This window comes from Danio rerio, chromosome 8 (genome assembly GCF_049306965.1).
Source record: "Danio rerio strain Tuebingen ecotype United States chromosome 8, GRCz12tu, whole genome shotgun sequence".
Lineage (NCBI taxonomy): Eukaryota > Metazoa > Chordata > Actinopteri > Cypriniformes > Danionidae > Danio > Danio rerio.
In genome coordinates this window covers 43,008,934-43,022,825 of record NC_133183.1, presented here as the reverse complement: position 1 = coordinate 43,022,825, position 13,892 = coordinate 43,008,934, and the positions used below count along the sequence as shown (strand labels likewise).

General features: G+C 34.8%; 1 protein-coding gene across 2 annotated transcripts in view; it reads right to left on the bottom strand.

Moving 5' to 3' along the window:
* glt1d1 (glycosyltransferase 1 domain containing 1) overlaps positions 1-13,892 on the bottom strand; it is a 93,856-nt gene that overhangs the window by 28,890 nt on the left and 51,074 nt on the right. The gene's annotated exons all lie outside the window — the stretch shown is intronic.

Here is a 13,892-nt window from a genome sequence, read left to right as displayed (position 1 = left end):
TTTCCTACATGGCCAGTTGTCCTAGGGGGAAAAAAAACGCATTTGAAAATCCCATAGATTTCCAGAGATTAGGGTCAGGGCGGGGTTGTTGCTCAATCTGATTCATTATGATGAGGGCTTTGCGTGTATTAGCTGGCCGGGGCGACTGCACCACATGCAATTTGGGTCAAAGATGATATGAGCGTGTGAGCGTGGTAGAGCCTTTCTACAAATCCTGTTTGTTTTCATTCCACTATCTGCCTATTCTTTTTACTCTAAGTGAAATGTGATATTTGATGCACATTTGAATCCAATGGTGATATCAAAATTAGAGATTATTGCTTAAACTAAAGCTGCTGGCAAAGAACAAACATTGCGATCAGTTTTACTTTTCCTCCCACAGGACAGGCTGTTTAATCACGTCTCAAAGGAGCAGAGTGTAGAAGGTCAAGAACTATATGGAAGAGCAATTCAGAGAGAAATTAAAGCTGCAAGCAGCGCTGAAAGGGACCTGGCACCCTGGCTCACCACGGCCCAGTGGCCTTAGGATGACAGAGAACACTGGACAATAATAATTTAAGCTGATATATATATGTATATATATATATATATATATATATATATATATATATATATATATATATATATATATATATATATATATATATATATATATATATATATATATAGTGCTATATTTCCGTGCTCACTACCTAATGATGGCATTAAACTATGTGTGATAGAGTTTATAAAAGAGACACTTAAAAATTGGTCAGTAGCTAGGTTTCCATCCAAATATGCAAATTAAATTTATGCGCAAAACAGAAATATTGCATAAAAAATGTGCGAATAAAGTAGTATTTCCATCCAATGAGTCAAAGAGAATAAAATCGTCACTTCCTGACTAACTGGTGCAAAACACCAAAAGTAAAAACAGAATTTGCTGTGATATAGGAGAAGCTGCGTCAATCTTTCTTCATTTAATAAATGACTTGCGCCTCAGAAGACTAATGCCAATGTGTGATGAATGCGTGTTGTCATTTGAAGGTGTAGACGCAGAGCACAGATGCTCTTAAAGCTTATAGGAGACTGTGCCTTTGCTGTGGCGGGTCCTAGACTATGGAATGAGTTGCCGCTGCCCATTATGGCCCATTTCCACTGAGTAGTACAGTACAGTATGGTACAGTTTGGTACGCTTTTCTGGCACAAACAAAGGTTATCTAGCACGACAAAAGGGTACCAAAAGGCGGAGCTAGACAAGCAGCTGAACGCTATTGGTTTACAGAGAAACGTCACTAGCGTGTTCACAAACCAGGAGAATGAAATAAAAAAAAAGCTCTATTTTTTAATACAAAGCCGACACATTACATCAAATTGCTCCATACATGTAATAAAAAGCCAGGTTCGAACCGAGCTCAAACAAACCTCGTCGATGTCTTGATGAAAAGCCACAAAGCCAGGAAGAACAAAATCTGCCGTGTCCTGTTTTTGTTTTACAAGGCTGTCAAAAATCATCAGTGTGTTAACTTTCTCCAGAGAGCATGCACTTGCCGCGCATCTATATTTGAAATAACAAACTTGAGCAGATGAATAACGTGCGCATTATTATTGAAGTTCTTCTGACATCCGATCCTTTCAGAAACAAACGTGAGAGCGAAGTGCGAAAAACCAGAGGAGAAACCAAAAAAAAAAAAAAACAATGAGCAAATGATTCTTACAGCAACCTAAAACATGAACAAACTGCAACGTTTAATTATTATCGTCACCTTTTGCAGTATTATAAACTTGGAATGATGGAATTACTCTCTAACAGAGGTTACATGTGCTGCTGAAAATGCAAGATACAGAAAATAGGTTTGCAATGACTGTGGGCTACGGTATATGCTGCAAGTTTTTTTTTTTAACCCAAATAAAGACTAAATGTATGTTGTGTGTAGTGTTTCTGTAATTGTTAACATATCAGAGACTGTAAGGTTGGTTATATGGCATCATTAATCTGCAGTTGTAATCAGATTCTGTTTGTAGAAAGGTGAGTAATGAACATTTACACACAAGTATTTGTAGAAAGCATCTGTTTTTTTGAGAAGTGCTTCTCATATGATATGTGAACGACCCGTACAGCTTTACTTTGACATTTCCTTGAGCAAGAATGGCGTCGACTGAAACTTTCTGTTGTACGCCATGGCCATCATTGGTAATCTTTTGGCAGTGGAAACGCAAGCCTGATAAAGGTGACCCATACCGACTGGTACTATACTATACCACTCAGCGAAAACAGGCCATTAGACAGGCCTTTACTGTGTTCTCATTAAAACTCATTTGTTTCCATTGGCATTTGACACCATATTTTAATAACTGATTATTTTAATTTGTGTGCCTTTGTAGGTAGTTTTAGCAATATTTAAAAAAATAGCTTGACAGACACAGCAAATGACTACTTTTATAGACTTCCTAATGTCCTACAATCCTAAAATAAATTATATGATGATATGTTTGTATAAAAGACTAGCAAATCCTTGCCAATTTAACTTTTTTAGCTGATAAAAGCACATCAAACGCAGCAGAGTAAGCTTTGAAAGTTGCATTCTCAATAATGGCACTGAATATCAAAAATCTGTTCAGTTCATTTCTGTGCAGCCCTCTACAACATCATCTGCTCCATGCCTGAGATGGATTTGTGGGAGGAAAAGCAAAAAAAAAAGAAAGGGTTTCCATTTATTTCAGTATGGCAGACAGGCAAAGTAAAATAAGAAATGAAAAATCTTTGGCACTTGCGTACATACATTACATTCAAGTTCTAAGCTTATGAAGTTTTTGCTTCTAAAAAAGTTATATCTCTTTTAAACAATAGTTTAAACTTGGGTACCTTTGAAACATGCTGTCGATGATCCAACAGCATTGTGTAAATAAGTCATATTTGAGTAACAGATAAAGAAACGTTTTATATGGGCTGAAATGTTTATATATGTTTTTAGAAATTTTTTTTTTACAATTATTTTATATCCAGCAAATAATTCTTATCTTTAGATTGTGCATGAACCAAGGAATCCTTAAACACAAATACATTTTCTTAAAGATATTTTTCCCTCATTATTTTCTTACAAGCTGTTCAAATGATTTAAATTAAAAAGTTAAATGACCTTTTGGTGAATCCTTACCCAAACTTGGCAGCTACTTTAAAATCACAAAGTGAAGTATATCAATTTTCATTTCAACTGAACAAATATAGGGCAGAGGTTTTGAGCAATTTTTAAAGGTGCTATAAAGTGGATTGATTCAATATTTTACATTTGTTCACCATAATCTACATAGTATGAATGTGGCTTAGGTAAGCGCATGCACACAAACATTGGTACTGTGTGTGTGTTTTATACTCTGAAACACACATGTAGAAAATAACCTTACGTCTATTGTGGAAAAAAAAATGAACAAAGTGAGTAAATGCCTTGTTAAAGACAATCTTTTCAATTTTTTTGTAGTAGAGAGATTAGCTAGAAGTTTGCTGTCTGAGTTGCGTTGTGAATTAAATACACTTGAAGACAAATTATTAGCCCTCCTCTGAAATTTTTAATAGACCAATGACATTATTTCTTGACATGACATCACATTATTTCTTATATTGCTTTTTTTCTTCTGTGGAAAGTCTTTTTTGTTTGGGCTCTTCTTGAAGATTAGACTGAGTGAGTCATTTCATTATTATTTTTTTTTCACTTGGCACATAATAGTGAAGTGAGCAGAATAGTAATTGTTCATATGATTTATGTTAGTAGCTACATGTTTTTATTATTCATTAGTGACCTACAGTATAACATTATGTGGCACAAAATAATTAAAAACCGTTCAGAAAAGTGATGACCTTTTTTGCGATATCACCATTAATGACGTCATGATCCGGGAAAACTAAAATTGAGTAGTGGACGTCGGGCACAGTAACGTTTATTTACTGGGTTTGTTCGAGGGATTATTCATTTACAAATTGATCACTAAATACAAGGATATACAAACATAAAATTAAGGGGAAAAACTGGGTGTTTGTCAACACAATCTCAAGGCAATTTGTAACTTTTTGATTTAGTGGTTAATTCGTATGAATTCGTAGGATCTAATTCGTACAATTTAGTACGATTTACCCATCACACAATGATGGTTGGGTTTAGGGGCAGGGTTGGGTGCCACGCCTCCTTTTTAAAATCGTACATTTTAGAGCGACTTAATTTGTACGAATTCAGACGAATTAGCCACTAAACTGACAAAACGTAAAATACTTACATTTCCTCATGAGATCAGGCTGTGTTTGTTGTATGCCATTTATATACACTAAACTCTTTTTCAGCAAGGCCTATCCATATTTTCATTCTATGGCACGTTTAAGATTCAATGATGCCATAGCTTTTGAATTTTTTAACAAAGATTATTATCTTCAGAGATTGTCTCTAAATAATAAAAAAAATATGTTTTTACTTTTTTTAAAAACAAAAATAACAATAAAAAAGTTCCTTTAATATTAGTAACCTACTAAAATATTAAAATAATTAATAATGGAGGCCTGTTAAACATATTTCCAATTTCAGCTTTCCATTTCATCATCAAGAATCACAAATAAAATTACAAACTTACTGGATGAAACTCATTGGAATTTCAAAAAGTATCACAAATAAAACTCAATTATTAGTTGCTGTTATTACCAAACCCTCACAAACAGGTAACAGAAAATAAGTTTCTGCATGTTTTAGGAATGCAGCTTTATATATTTCCAAAAGGAGAAAGAAAAGTCAAAAAACATTTGGGATTCCTTTGATGTCATCAACACGAGCCCGTCCCTCCCCACAGAAACAATAAGTCTTGCCGCTCTCCAGATATTCTTATCAAACAAAAACACACCACCGCTTACAAGAACATGTAAGCAACTGGCAGTGTCATCGGTTCGCCTGGAGCTAACCAAACTCAAACAACAAAGCCTTTGAACATCACTGGAGACAAGAAATAGACAAGAAAAAGGAAAAATGTGTCTCCACCTGATGTGCGAATCTCAAAGAAACATCAGAGAAGAAAAGCTAACAGTCAGTTTGTGGCAGAAGGAAGCATTATGTCGCTGTGGTGAAATCGCTGGGGCTTGTGGATGGATGGCTGCAGAAATAGGCACAATGAAGCACTCAAGATACTGAACTTCGGGAGGAGATGAGGAACAGCCACCATGAGGTGTTAGGCATGATCTGCTGTCAGGTGCTTGGTTTAATGGATGTCAAAAGGATAGAAGACAATGGTTTGGGTGGAACTGGATGCTTTTTTGTGTTATGTTTCCACTCCATTAAAGGAGGGAATATTTTGATACACTCAAAAGAAAACAGACAACACAATTCTTGAGATTTTTGTTGTGATAACTTAATTGTGTTATGTTCATTCAACTAAATGTGTTAAGTTAACTTAATAGATCTTTGTTGGGACAACCTGAATGAATTATGTGGTACCCTACATTTTTTACACAGTATGAGAAAAAGAAATGGGGGAAATTTCAGTAACACAAATATTGCCATTGTATTATCAGGCGATAGAATTTATTAAGCTTTACAATTTATATAGATATTGAGTTTCTGTGTTAGAAACATACATACATACATATATTTATATATATATATATATATATATATATATATATATATATATATATATATATATATATATATATATATATATATATATATATATATATATTATTATATTATATATAAATTATAATTGTAGTTTTCCTAACAGGGCTCGACAATATAAGGATGGCCCATATGCGTGCAAATGTGATCTTAAAATCGAGAAGTAAGATAAATGTGATCACGCGAGCAGAAGAAAGCAAGTGAATACCGAATGAGAGGATTGATGATCACTCACGCTCACAGCTGATGTGATGCACGCGACTGCTTAACGCGTGCACGCTCCCGAATCGAGAGGCAACCGTTTCTGGAACAGGTTCTGAAAACGCAACTCTCATCAGTTCTCTTTCAAACAAACTAGACAAAAAGTGATGAACATGCACCCACAGTCCTGATGCTTTGAAGAGCTCAAAATAAGAAGCACCAGTTGCTTTCACTTTGAAAGTTTTTGGAGTAAAGTTAACCGTGAGCATGTGATCATTCTTTCATTATCACACACGGTATGTTTCACCTGCTTTCATTTGCTTACGGTTTTATTTGCTTTTATTTTTGTTAAAATGGTTTAATTGTTATTATCTTTTTTTTACAACATTGCATTAATGGGAGATGAACTCTCCATTTATGTGGTGTCAACTGGTGATCCGAGAGATTTTTAGCCACGACAGATTACTGTGCTTATTTTTGATACATGACAATAGTTATTTTTTTAAAAGTCAATTGCTTTTCTTTCTTTTCTAAGAAATGCTTTGTTAAAAAAAAAGTATAGTATACAGCTATACTTTGCTTGTTTTGACACAATAAAAATTTGTGGCTAAGAAATAATTATTGTTTCATGTGGTTATAAAGATAAATTTGGTAAATCGTTAATTTTGAGCTCTAAAAAAGTCATGTGAAATAAAAACTAGTTGCAATATAACACAATGAAACCATGATCCATTTGCTCATGCTCATTGAGCAAACTCATACTCGACACACAAAAAGTGAAATGAATGAGGACGCATGTGGACAACACAAAATTTAAATCAAGTAATTTTAGCATGTCAACGTCAAATTTATGCATATAAAGTTTATTTTCCCAACAACAAAATTGTGGCTAGTAAAAATGCAGAGTGGCTAGTAACAATGGAAAACTACTAGCCACAGTGGCCGGTGGTTAAAAAAGTTAATGTAAACCCCTGTATATATATATATATATATATATATATATATATATATATATATATATATATATATATATATATATATATATATATATATATATATATATATATATAATAGGGGGTAAAATAATAAGTAGAAATAATAAAATAATAAGTAATGAACAGTTATATGTCATGTAATTTTAAATAAAAGGACTTCTGATTAACAACAATAAAAACAACATCTAATTATTACAGAAAAAAATAAAAATATAGCTGCGAGCAGCAATTAACGGGGGTCAAGCGGTTTAGCAGGGTAAGGTCATATAGCAGTTAGGACGCCTGTAAGTAGTTTATTTGACAATGAAATATATGATTACAGTGTTAGAGTTTATAGATTGAGCTAACAAATATTTGATTAAACACTCCAGAAAAGCAACTTCGATTTTTACATATTGACAAATTTTTAATGAACATTTTGAGTGACCATAATCATGTCAAAGTATTCGGTATAAGCAGCCCTATGATATAATGTGTAGATCGAGTTATGGCACCTTAGACAAAGACAAGGCATGTCAATTTTCAAGTTAATCAGATAAATGGTTACTCAGATACAGTGATTTTACAATGTATAGCGCCACCATGTGGCCATTGTCTACGAGTTTCACGCTATGACCTTAGATTGACCTCTTGCATACGTGTCACAAGTTTGGTGAAGATATTTTAATTCCTTCATGAGTTATGGCTATTTTAGCTCTTCTTAATAAAAATGACAAAAGAGCAGTGAATAAGCTATTAGTGATCTCCTACTGCCATCTAGTGGCCACAGTGTAATTTATTTATGTGATTACAGCCATTTAGGTGTGCATAAACATATCCCTTCTATAATTAAGCATGTTCTAACTGTAAAAAATGAAAAATTTGCAGTTTAAAGTGTGAAAAGCTTTAACTAAATTTGATCTTAAATGGATTAACTGTGTTCATGCCATGTCAGTTTGGGATTCAGAATGCATTACATAACATTACATTACATTCTTTGCTATAGAGCAGTAAAATAAACAATAAGTGGTCTGTTTCTGCCATCTAGAAGCCACAGTTGTGATTTTCTTTACACATGTTTTAAAACAAGGTGTTTAATTATAGAACCAGTTTTACCTATTAGAATTATTATGAAGAGGTTAACTGGGACCAAATTAGATGTTTAATGCATAAGTGTTTACATCAGGTCAAAATTATGATTCAGAATGATCCTAAATGCAATTTCCCTGACTTTAAACTAAAAAAATGTAAAACAACAAAGGTATGCAAATGTTTTGAACAATAAATAAGTTGTCTTGTTGTGACATCTAGTGGTTAGAAATGGTAGGTGACAGTTGAAAGTCTGTGTTATAGTGGCTAAAATGATAGAATATTGAAAATGTGTTTTTGAGACCTTTAAACATCCAAGATGGACAAAAAAAATAACTTATAAATCATTTCAGTGATAAGTGTGTAAATGAAGCACATTTACTTCATTTTTCAGCCATTTTAGCATGTTTTTAGAACCATTTCCACTATTATAGCGCCACCTATTGCCCAATCTTCACAAGATTTTGCATGTTTATTCACATTGATATGCCACATCTGCTTACCAATTTCTGTGATGCTTTCGGTTTTCCTTATTGGTTTACAGGCATGTAGGTTCGTGTAGACACGCCCCTTTTGTTAATGAGCCTGTTACAGCTATCTAAAATGGAAAGTTCAACTTGTTTTTGATAATTATTGATCTACTCGGTCCAGAGGTTCCTACAACACTGGTTTCGTTGCGATCGAGTTAAAAACCAGGGACTAGTTCGCAAAAGTAGGTTTTGTTTATATTGATGGTTTTTTAATGAACAGTTTGAGTAACAGCAGTGGTTTTAGTCTCAAACTGTTCAGTATGAGCAGACCTATCATATGATATGTAGATTAAGTGTTTTTTGTCAAATAGTATGTAAATGAAGCAAATTTACTTTATTTTTAAGCGATTTAGCATTATTTAAAGACTATTTTTGCTATTATAGCGCCACCTATGGTTTGATCTTCACAAAATTTTGCAAGTTTCATCTCGTTGATATGCCACATGTGCTCACCAATTTCTGTGATGTTTTGAGTTTTCCTTATTGGTTTACAGGCATGTAGGTTCGTGTGGACACGCCCCTTTTGTAAATTAGCCTGTTACAGCTAGCCAAAGTGAAAAGTTAAACTTTTTTTTGATAATTATTGATCTACACAGTCCAGAGATTCTAACAACACTGGTTTCGTCGCGATTGAACTAAAAACCAGGGACTAGTTCGCAAAAGTAGGTTTTTCCTATATTGATGAATATTTAACGAACGGTGTAAGTGACAGCAGTGGTTTGAGTGTCAAACTGTTCGGTATGAGCAGGCCTATCATATGATATGGTTTTTGTGTGGTTGTGCAAAAGGTTGTGTAATACACAACCCATTACACACTAAAAATACGTAAAATCGCCCCCTAGTGGCCGATTTCTTTCAAAATTCTTACAGACCTCTAGGACCATGAGTCGAACATGCCCAGCGAGTTTCGTTTTGATCACTCATCGTTAACCTTGTTAAATGGCTGCTCAATTTTAATTGGCCAATGGCGGCCATGTTTTTTGAGATATGCCAATGTCCTTATAGTATGTTATGACAACTTGGTCAAAGACACTGCATGCCAAATTTCAAGCTGATCGGACTAATGGCTGTAAGGTTAGAGTAATTTTTATGTTTTTTTAGCTTTATAGCGCCACCATGTGGCCAAAGTCTGCGGGTTTTGCAGTGTCACCTCAAATCGAGCTTATGCATGTGTGTAGCAAGTTTGGTGATGATATCTCATTTGGTTCAAAAGTTATAGCTCCAATTAGCATTTAGCTTCAGTTAGCATCGAACATTTTTGTGTACTGTTTCGCGCGAGAATAAAAATTTCAACTTTTTTTTGATAATTATTGATATTCAGTGTCCAGAGAACATTTGAGAGCTGGTTTGGTTTAGATGGAGTGTAAAACCTAGGACTAGTTCGTAAAAGTAGGTTTCGGACAAATGGCGATGTAGCGGGAAAACGGTGCGTCGTAGAGCAAAAATTTCTGCTATACACTTTTTTTCGGGCTAACCCAAGGATTTAAAAAATGTTAAGTTTTTGAGTCTACGACAAACGGTGAACGTATAGCGGTCAAAAATGTCCAAAATCTTGGTTTTTCGCGCCATAGCGCCACCTATGGTCCGATTTGGTTGATCTTTGGTGAGAATGTAGTGTACCGGAGTACTACCATCTGGCCAAGTTTCAGCTCTCTCGGCCTTACGGTTTGGTCTGGGCAATAGTGACTTTGGCAGAATAATAATAATAATAATAAAAACTTTAACAAATACAATAGGGTTTCAGCGCTTCGCGCTTGACCCCCTAATAAAAACACAAACCAGCACAACGAATATGTTGCTGTGGTATAACCTCTATTTAGGTCTAAATAACATTGAAGTTTACTTTGTTTTCCAACTGCTTCATTCCAGTAAATCAGATACTCTTCTTTTCGTGCATTAATAATTTGATTGGGCTTAATTCTGTGAATGAGCATGGTTGTGTCTTGATGCTGCCTGCTGTTAGTCATATACATTGTGTTGGTTTGTGTTTGGAGCTTTAGGGCCATCTGAATCAGGGAGCTTTTTTACAATGTCCATTTCTTGGGTTTTTAGGGCTTTAAAATGATAAGAGTTGTGATAACTCATTTTTATGTGTTTCCAAAATTTAACAGCTCGTTTCTCAATGCGCATGAGGAGAGGATACTGGCCTAATTTTGCCCTGCTTGCATTGCTGGGTGTGTTCCTCTGTACCTTGAGGATGCTCCTACAGAACTCTGCATGAAGGCTTTCGATTGGATTCTTATCCCACTTATCAAACTCATGACTGAGGAGAGGACTCCACACTTCACTTTCATATGGCACTATAGGTTCAATCACTGACTGGAAAATTGAGCCAGATTCGAAAGGGAATTTCTTAAAAGCACCATATTGTTACTTAACCATATAACTGGTCAATACAAACTTCCCAGCAAGACTTGAACAAACCATTGCATCCAACCTAGTCAAAATAAAGTGGAATGAAAAAGTTGCTGAATTCCACATGAACCACAGATGCAGTCCCATCTCCACAGTAAAACTTTCACGGTTGGGAAGTGGAGTTAAACGGGCCTGAGGTCTTGTGCAGACTTGCTCTGCTCCTGTTCCTCTTCACTTTGGGACTGCAACATTTTATTCGCCTGCAGCTTATTTGTCTTCTCCTCCTTCTCCTGTTTTCAATCTTTTAAAATCCCTTTATTTCTAAAAATATTTGTCTATGTTAGTGACTACTGTCTTGATTCTGGCCAGAGGGGGAGGGTGACCTCTCTATGGGGTTTGGCAATATGGCAGCACCTCAGCTTGGCACGTAATCTGGAGTGGCAGATGGCCTGCCACGGGCTAGCCATTAGCTCCTAGCAGCTAACAAGCGTCTCCTAGCACCACACAGCACTGCAGGCCTGCAAAGCTTATGCTAGTCCCCCGCAGCCTCAATCCTCTTCATGATTCCACTGCTCTAGCTCGAGTGAGCCTCTAAATGCCTCTGATAAGTCCAGCTTAATGCATGCTAATGTTGTTATCTTTGCTACATCCAATTAGGGCTACCTTGGAATCTCAGGAAACATGTTGCTCACATGCGCCAATACTGACACAGCTTCTTTGAAAAGAATGTTAGGATGTGTTATGGGCTTTTCAAGAGGTTATCAAGTCATGAGTGGATATGCAACACGTGTGCAACCCTTTCAGGGCTTTACTCGCGATGACGGCAACAGGAATGGGTGTTAAAGGGAATAATTAGAACAATGCTTGTCAGCTAGTTTCTTTCGAAGAATAGATTCTCTAGGAAACTTCACACATGTAAACATTTCAGCAGGTGCCAAGCAAATGGTGGCACATTTTTCTTTAACCACTATTCAAAGCAGCAGCTACTGTATACACAAACAAGCAAACAAATAAAATAATCAAACAAATGTAATACATTTATTTTAAATAATTAGTGTGAGTACTATATTACTGTTTGCACTTCACATTTGCGCCACAAAATGTCCAATGTGTTCTGATCATTTCTGAAAGTGTTTGAAAGTGGACAAGCTTATAGATCCCATAGTGCATTGGTTCAAAAAGTTCAATTGTTCTCTAATATACATTTATAGTGTTGAATATTTTAGAACGGAATATCTCCACTGAATCTCCCCAAAACAAAAGAATTACGTGATATAAAAACATAAACATTTGTTTGAGGATATAGAACATTTTTTAGTGCAGTTTTTTCCAAACTGTTTATAAAGCAGTGCTGCAGGGGTGGATGACAAAGAAAAAGAAGAATGCTTGTTTGCATGATCTAATTAATCATCATATGCAAATATTTATTATAAATAATATTTCAAAAGTCCTCCGTAGTTTTATTTTTTCAGATAGGCTTTTGTAAAATGAAAGTTTAAAATTGTCTAAAATAGCTTAATTTATTTCTATTGTTCAAACCTAAACTGTTAAAGTTTTTGTTTATTTTATATTGTTTATTTATTTAATGTGATTTTTATGTCCAATATTTTTTTTTTTTTTGATGATTTCAATATAGCTTAGGCTATGATCTAGATCTATGACACTATTGTGTTGAGCCTACAAAAGTGGACACCTCATTTGTAAAGTTTTATGTTTTTCTGCTGTTTTAATGTTTTGTAAAGATAGAAAGAATGAAAGAAAGAATGAAAGAAAGAAAGAAAGAAAGAAAGAAAGAAAGAAAGAAAGAAAGAAAGAAAGAAAGAAAGAAAGAAAGAAAGAAAGAAAGAAACCCAGCCACTCATGGCATCGACAGAGCTGTGAAGCAAGGGCTCTTTCAGCCGGTCTCTCACACACATGCATCTAAACGAACACGTTTCATGCACAAACACACCTTTTACACTGGACAAAAACAAATTACAAAACAGGATTTAATTAACAAACAAGTTAAATAAATAGATTTCTTTTTAAAAGAAACAACCGAAAATGAAATGAAAGAACTATAAACTAAAACCAGCTGAAATGTTTGCGAATAAAATGTGTTGTGGTAATGCACAATGGTTAGTGATTTGAGACCGCGCACTTTATAACAGCAATATTTGCTTTTGCTTTCACAAAAAAAGTTATTTGTCTATCATTTATATAATGTGTGTTAAGGTAGGCCATAACCAATTTGTTTTAGTGCGTGATTGACTGCTTGATTATACTTATTTGTCTTGTGTTAAATTCGATGGAATAAACATTGACGTGGCCATTTTTCAGAAAATAGCCTATTTATTTAATTGAATAAATATGTTACATTTATTTAGCCTATGTAGACTATTGAATTATATATTTTTTATTTATTTAAATTACATTAAACTATAAAAAAAATACCACATGTATTTTACCATTAGTTTTGGCAGTTTATTGATAACTAATCAAAGAAAATTTAACTGAGCTCTGTGAAAAGTTTAGTATGTAGGCCTACAGTCAAAAATGAAATATTAGCACCATGGCTGTGGGGAGTCGGCAATACTGTGTCTGAAATTAAACTATTTCTCTTATCAGAAAACAATAAACACAATTATCCCAGGCTTAGCATTGCATTCGATTTTAGCAAGTATGAACAAAACATGGAGAAAACACCTCCACCTTCCACAGAGGAACCGCCACCCGCAGGCGTCGAGTCCTTCGTCTTCACAACTGGCCATTACCAAGTATGTAGGAGGCTGCCTCTTACTTGTAATGTATTTCCTGAGTCAGAGAATTTAAGTGCTGCAACTAACCATGGTTAGTCATGGCATTCTGTTCCCTGAGACACATATTTCTAAAGGCCATATATGTACATATAGTAGGTATGTGGCTGAGGTTAGGTCAAAATTTCTCCGTAAAAAGTTTAACATGCTCATTTATGACCAGAGAATGTAGCCCTAGAGTCAGAAGTTCCATATTGACCATATTTGGAATGCTCATAAATATTAATGAGCTCTGCTCTGACACTCTCACAGCTCAGTGCCTGCTTTGCCTGTCTCTCACTCTGAAATAAACGCATGCAAAATAATCATACTTCATTTGTC